General features: G+C 41.4%; 1 long non-coding RNA gene across 1 annotated transcript; it reads left to right on the top strand.

Moving 5' to 3' along the window:
• Nucleotides 1-4,448: 4,448 nt before the first annotated feature.
• On the top strand, nt 4,449-7,375 carry LOC118354433 (uncharacterized). Its single transcript, XR_004814868.2, has 2 exons — nt 4,449-5,440; nt 6,230-7,375. It is a non-coding gene; the product is annotated as an uncharacterized LOC118354433 (long non-coding RNA).
• Nucleotides 7,376-7,668: the final 293 nt, after the last annotated feature.

Here is a 7,668-nt window from a genome sequence, read left to right as displayed (position 1 = left end):
ATGCTTTTCCTTGAGACAGCCATTGGCCCTCCGTATGCATCTCCTAAAAAGAAAAATATTCTGCCTAACTTCACTACCTATTACCACACCTTAGAAAAATTCACTCACTTTATTCAGTATTCAGTTTATATTTAAAGTTCTCGAATTGTTCCCCAGGGTGTTCTCGTTTCTTCCCCTGATGCAGTCAGTATCTGGTTGAGGTTCACGCCCTTCAGTTGGTTATTAGTGTCTTTTTTTTTTTTAAGATTTTATTTATTTATTCATGAGAGACACACACCGAGAGAGAGGCAGAGACACAGGCAGAGGGAGAAGCAGGCTCCATGCAGGGAGCCTGACGTGGGACTCGATCCCAGGTCTCCAGGATCACACCCTGGGCTGAGGGGGCGCTAAACGGCTGAGCCACCCAGGCTGCCCTAGTGTCTTTTTTTTTTTTTTTTTTTTTTTAAGATTTTATTTATTCATGAGAGATGCAGAAAGAGAGGCAGAGACACAGGCAGAGGGAGAAGCAGGCTCCCTGCAGGGAGCCCGATGTGGGAATCAGCCCAGGACCCCAGGACCACAACCTGAGCCAAAGGCAGATGCTCAACCACTGAGCCACCCAGGCATCCCTATTAATGTCTTTTAATCTAGAATAACTACCTACGATTTCTGTTTTCCAAAACACTGTTTTTTAAAGAATTCAAGCCAAGTATAGTGTATCTTATAGTATATCTCACCTTCTGGATTTGTCTTTTCATTTTCCTCATGGCTCCCTTCAGGTGAAATGTCTTTGGCAAGAAAACTACGTAGGTGAGGTTCTGTACGTGGGGCACACAGCACGCCCTCAGGCCCATCGGGCCAGGTTGCTTCACTCTGATCACTAGGTTAGTTAAGGTAATTGCCAGATCTTTCATTTAAGGCTACCTTCCCCCACTCTTAATTCTTTTTTTTTATTTTTTATTTTTTATTTTATTTTTTTATTTATGATAGTCACAGAGAGAGAGAGAGAGAGGCAGAGACACAGGCAAAGGGAGAAGCAGGCTCCATGCACCGGGAGCCCGACGTGGGATTCGATCCCGGGTCTCCAGGATCGCGCCCTGGGCCAAAGGCAGGCACTAAACTGCTGTGCCACCCAGGGATCCCCCCCACTCTTAATTCTTTGAGAAGCAGCTAAGTTTGGGGGACTTAGTGTGGGAGGGAGGAATGGTTCCAGTGAATTGGTGGTGGACATTGCCCTTGGCCGTCTTGGACTTATGCCACCGAACCAGTGGACTTGTGTCAGCTGAGTTAACTGATCTTGATTGTCTAGAGGAAGCTGGGCTATGGGGAACTATGGAAACCTAAGATTTATTGATGACCTTTTATATCCCCTTGACCAGTTGTCCTGGTGAATGAAAAATTGCAACAACCCATAAAATACTCCCAAGTGTCCCAGACGCTGTAGCGACGCAGAGTTTGAACCCTGGTCTGGCCAAGGTGCTGGGAGAGGTTAAGGAGCCCATGAGTGGACGGTGGGAAAGGGCAGCCACAGTGACCCGACACAGGCCTCGCAGACGTCAGGAGCGTCGCAGCAGTGGTTTATGTTACTCGGTTGTTTCTTGTCTCCCTTCTCTTTCTTTCTTTTCTTTTTTTTTTTTTTCAAGTTTTAATTTAAATTACAGTTAGTTCACATACAGTGTGATATTAGTTTCAGGCCTTTTCTCTGAAATAAGTTATACGGGTAACACCAGTGTTGGCTAAAGCTTTAGGTTTAGGTGGGAGTGTGAGAAAAATCAGTATCAACTTGTAACGACACGGTAGTTGATAGAACTTCATGCCCACCCTGTGGTGGGGGCTTAGTCCTACCAGATGAAGGACCAGAGAGGATGATGGGGAGTGTGTGTGTGTGTGTGTGTGTGTGTGTGTTACATGTTCCATCTCCCTCCAGATCCATTGTACCTTGTTCTGTGTCCTGGGAGGCTGATACGTATGTATGGATCACATCAACAGGCCATCCTCTCTAGTTTCTGGTTGGGTTTGGTCCATCATGGAAGGAGAAAGGGGTGGAATGGAATCGCTTCAGGCCTGCTGTGCTTCTCATCACTGCTCTTCTCAAGGTGACTTCTATGTGAATTTCTTCCTTTGGGTTCCAGTAACTGCTCTTTCCCCTCTTTTGGCTGTGGACGGTAACAGTTCCTCCATTGCTACCAGTTCCGTGTTAGAGCATGGTGACCTTTGGTTTTCCCGTGCCTTTTGCCCACACCTTTATAAATAATCTATTTTAATGAACACACTGCTTGAATTAGCCTAATTTACGTGCGTCTTTTCAAACTGGGAACCTGAGTGATAACAGGCAGATAGGGTTAGAGAGAACTAGTACTGGGATGAAAGCTCTGTTGCTTGGTCCTCTGGATTAAAGTCAAAGGAAGATCAAGTGAGTGTGTCTTCAAACCTTTCCTTTGGCCTTGCGAAGAACTTCCTTTAGTTATTTTCTCCGTGTGTGTTCTCCTGGCGAAGAGTGGCCTCTAAAAACAGTCATATTAATGACCAGAAACAACTGCTAAAGTCATCAACTAAAAACGATCGATTTCCCAAGGAAGAAAAGTTCTTCAAAGTTGGGTCCACCAATTTAATTGGGCAAACTCCTCTCTACCCAGGCCGCAAATTTTCACCATCTCAGTACCAGAGAATCAAGGTCGTGAGGAGGAACCTGAGATCAGCGGCAATCTCATGTTGCTGTGCATCAATGATTAGAAGTCGCCTGCCACTGTCACTGCCACTGCCACTTGACCAGGAAGAGGTTCCCAGCACATCCAGCCTCCGCAGCGGTTTGCCAAGTGGCTCTGGCAAACGGAGAGGAAGAGGAGGGTGTTTGGGTGCAGGTATCTTCTGCTTTTCAAAAGGTCGCAGTAGGCCACTTCACTTTTACAAGAGACCTTGTACCTGTTTTGGATAACTGAAAGAAATTCAAGGAAGATTTTCTTTTATATATACATATAAAAATTATATATATAAAGACAAAAAGCAAAAATAGTGCTCAGTGTTTTGCAGCAAGCTCTTATAGAGGCCCTGTGCACCCAGAGCAGTGAGGGTGGCGCCACCCAGCGGCTTCCCTGGGAACTACACGCAGCATCTCCGCATCAAGCTGCCAGAGCTTTGAACTGTGTCTGTGAACGTCTGTGCTTTATCTTGATAGATTCTGTGCAGCTGTTAGCAAGATGGGTACTGAGGTATCAGAAAAGCTTAAGGCTACTTTTTTGTGCCTGGGAATGCTCCAGATTTTTTCCATTATAAATTAATGGTGATCGCTTCTTTGCTTTCCACCCTTTTGGCTTATGAAAGGTTTCAGAGGAGTGCTCTGTTTCATGAGGGAATCTATACTTGGAAGCGGTGGGAGATGTTGGCAACTTTGGAAAAATGGCCAGAGTAAATTGTCAAGGCAGGTAGACAACTCGGACATTAGCTTGTAGTCGCAAGTGGCAGGCTTGGAAGCCTTGACAGTTCATCATGTGAGAGGTCAACTTCTGCCATAGACAGATTTTTATTCTCTTTGCTGTCTGCCCCACTGGTGCAAATCGTTTTACAAGGAAGGAATGTATTGAAAGGTAAAGGACTTGGCAACTTATAAAAGTGTTGGTGGTAAGGAAGTCTTTGTTATGACCCTGCCAGTGTGGCCAAAGGAATGGTTTGCTTTGGTGAACTTCGATGTCCGTCATAGGTTATGGCCGGGCTCATCGGGGATGGCTTTCCATACCTGTGAATGGAAAGCTTTACATACTTCATTTGTGTTTTTAATAGAATCCTGCATATCTTTAAATATCGGACTATTCTGTTGTGAGTGGCTCCTGAGGGAACAGCAGTAAGTGTCATGGGCCGTCTATTAATGTGGGGAGGTTGTCTTTCTATTGAACGTGGATCTCATATTTCATATTTGTGAGAGCTACATGCAAGGCATGTGGCCTCTTGAATCTGTTCTGTGGACTAATTTCAGCCAGTTATTTTTCAGAATTCCCTCCCACTGTTCCACTGTCCTGCTGATTCTGGGAGCTGTGAACACTGAAAAGGCTTTGTTATAGATTTCCTTTGTAATTTGACCTGGATGTAGTTGGCTTCTGTTATTATCGGACAAAGAATCTCAAAGAGAATCTTCTTGATGACAGTTGTTCTAACAGCTTTAGTGTATAGACATGCTTCAGTTCATGCAGGAAGCCTATTAGCAACAATTAACAAAATGTATTTATATGAAAATACACGTCTTCATTTGGGTCCATCTCAACATTTACAAATGTCCCGTACAAGGGAGACTGAATTGCCTTCTCTGTGGGCTTGACAAATAGGAAAGGTATGACAATATTGCCAGATAACGCTGGAAAAGTTCATAGCAAAGTGCCTGTTCCTTCTCAGTTGGAGATGCCATTCCAAGGGCCACACAGGCTAAGTCGATGAGGAGATCCTTGGACACCACCTAGTGGCCATCTAGGGACTGTCAAAGGCGACAGCAGCGCTGCTCAAATTACCTGTGGTGAAAGACATGTCATCTCTCCAATTGGTTGTGCACCAGTACTTTTGTAAAATACAACAAAAAATTATTAGAAAAGTTATATAAAAATACACACAGAATACAAGTCGCAATTCTTAATTATTAGATTCAACAAAGAATATAATTTTAATAAATATAATCAGAACAAAAAGTAGAAAGAAAATAAAAAATATCCATCATTCACTGCAAATGTAAATAAAACTGAACAAACTGTTAGGGTGGGATAGCTATCTTCCCATGTTAAATGCCTAAATGCAGTTGTGAACAAATGCCACAGATAACCAGCATTTTAGTTTTGTATCAAATGTTTGTTATAAATGTACTAATATTTGCTATGCACAAATATTAAATTTTTAACGTGATAAGTGAACTTGTTTTCTCACTTGTTCAAATTTATTTAACCTAGATTGAAAATTTGTCTAATCTAGATTTATCTGATCCCTTCTTAAAATGTATCTAGTCTAGATGATGATGTTACTCTGGGGATAATGTATATTATGCTGTTTCTATGTTTTGTTTTTAATAACTTACATAATAGGAGAATCAGCTCACAGGGGCTAGTTTGAGATGCTCATTTGTTACTTTAATGGAGATTGAGACAAGGGAGTTTATATTTTCAAAAGTCATCACCAATCCTTCACAAGTAATCAATTTTAACAATATTTCCTGTATTGCTATAGTTAAAATTAAATCATCTTTTGATGAAATGAATTCAAGACCCATTTCCATCTTTTGGTGGAAAATAAAATTCAAAATATTCTATCTAGTATCTAAAGTATTGGTAATTAATGTTAAATTATGGTAAATGTTATTATAGCCTGTAAATTTTGTCTTTCCAAATTATAACTTTCGTTTTTGCCCTCAGATCTTATTTGTAGCTGGAGAACATGTTGCATAAAACTATTAAAATCATTAAAAGTATTGATGTTACCAGGCAAAGAAGTAAGTAAAGCTGTTCAAGTCACATCTTTAAAAAGTAGGAACCAATTTCTATTTTTTTTTTAAACTAAGAGCTTGTTCCTGACTTTGTCAGTGAAACTCCCCTCTTGAGTAACTATCATATCCAGTAAGAGACAATGATTATTTACAATCAGCTTCTATATTATCACATCATAGTATTTATCATGTCGAAATATTAGCTTTTATGTCATACATGATTTTTGCTACTTAATAAACATACTATTAGGATTATCTGTTTTTTTTTTTAATATACCAAGACCTTCTTAATTAAAGGAGCAGCGCACTGCATTGATTTAAAAGGGTAAATACAGGAGGGTAAGGGGTAAGGGGGGTTGGTTTCAAGGGGTCATACACACACACACACACACACAGAGAAAATTATAAAGCGAATGGGCAAAATGTTAAAAATTGGTAAATCTGGGTAAGGGGTAAAAGTCTTTATATATTCTTGCAACTCTTCTGAAAGTTTGAAATTATTTCAAACTAAAAAAAGAAAAGGAAAAAGATCATTATTTGACTGGGAAGTAACCACAACGCCAAAATCTATCTCATGATTACAAGTATTATTAAATCTTTCAACCAGGTAAAAATAAATAAGTAAATTAATAAACAACATAAATTACTTCCTAATTTAGCTGGTAGTATGAACCATAAATTTAAAAGAAAGCTACCTTGACTAAAATTAAAATTATTGTATTATTGTATTATTATAACAAGTTGTGAAAAGAAATACTTACATTTTCTAAGATTTGCACATGCTTTTTTTTACAGCTGACGAAATGTAAAACAGTGCATCTTGTAATATGGTTCTGCTGCTCAGGACTCCTACTCATCTCTGGCACACAGCTCACCAGCGAGTGGGACAGCCCTGGAATGTTCTTTGCCCTTTGTCACATACCCAGTGCTTGGATGTTGCACCAATGTCAAGTTACTTGAAGTGTTCCTGGCACCTCCTTTCAACTTCTGTACTTGATTTGTTTTGGACCAGTACTACCCTTCGATCAGCACTGGTGTAAGGGACTCTGGAAGGAAAAATGTTGTTTTCCTTCTCTACACACAACACTCACATTACTGGTCTCTATGTGGGGCTTTTCCTGTATACCGAGTGATTCTCCAGTTGTCCGGACAGCAGTGAGGTGTCCTGCTGTGAGGTTCAGTTCCGACACTACCTGGAGTTAGCATCAGGTCCCACAGGACTGACCCCCTCCCTACTTCAGATGCTGGCAAGTCCGAGGTGTCACCTGGGCTTCCAGAAAGTTCTATAATTTGCCAGAATGGCTCACAGACCTCGGGAAAACAGTTTACATACTAGATTACCAGTTTAGTATATAAGGATATAATAACTCAGGAACAGCCAGATGAAAGACCTGCATAGGGCGAGGTGTGGGGAATGGGGGCTCCATGCTCTCTCCAGACATACTGCCTGCCCACCGTCTCCACATATTCACCGACCTGGAAGCTCTCCAAACCCCTTCAGTTAAGGTTGTTAGGGTTGTTATGGAGACTTCATTACTGTAGACATGATTGATTAAGTCATTGGCCATGAGCGATTATCTCAATTTCTCCCCTTTCTCCTTCCAGGAAGTGGATGGGGGTAAGGGGGGTAGGGCAGGAAATTCTAACCTAATTGTATGCCCGGTTCCCCTGGCAGCCAGGCCCCGTCCTGACGCTAGCCAGGAGCCCCCAGCCACTAGTCAGCTCATGAGCATTCAAAAAGACACCTCACTTCAGAGATTCCAGGGGCCAGGAAATGAGACAGACACCAAATATATATTTTTTATGTCACTGACATCCTGTTGTTTTTCAAGAGTCTTCTCTGAATTTGAGACTTGATTTCGGAGCACAGCAACCAGCTAAGGGAGACTGGTTGGTGCATGTGAATAAAGACAAGAGTTGACCTAAAACTTGCAGAATTCATTTTGCAAAGTCCTGGTAATTTTTCTTTTTTGGTTCCATTTGCATGGTGACAGTACAATTATTCAGATGAAAAGAAAGTAAACCACAAAGACATTCTGTGCCCAACTTTCACTTTCTCCCAGCAGTTATTGGAATGCCAGCAATGAAGTCTCTTTGAAAATACTGATCTAAACACAACCCAAGCTTGGTTTCTTCAATGGTGGGATTGCATATTTATCAGGGACATGAAGAAGGGTTTTCTGGTCGTGTTAGTGCCTGTTTGAATATTACTGCCCACCTATGTTCACGATTTC

Source organism: Canis lupus, chromosome 4 (genome assembly GCF_003254725.2).
Source record: "Canis lupus dingo isolate Sandy chromosome 4, ASM325472v2, whole genome shotgun sequence".
Lineage (NCBI taxonomy): Eukaryota > Metazoa > Chordata > Mammalia > Carnivora > Canidae > Canis > Canis lupus.
Note: the sequence above shows the minus strand (reverse complement) of the source record. Positions and strands in the feature narration are given on the sequence as shown.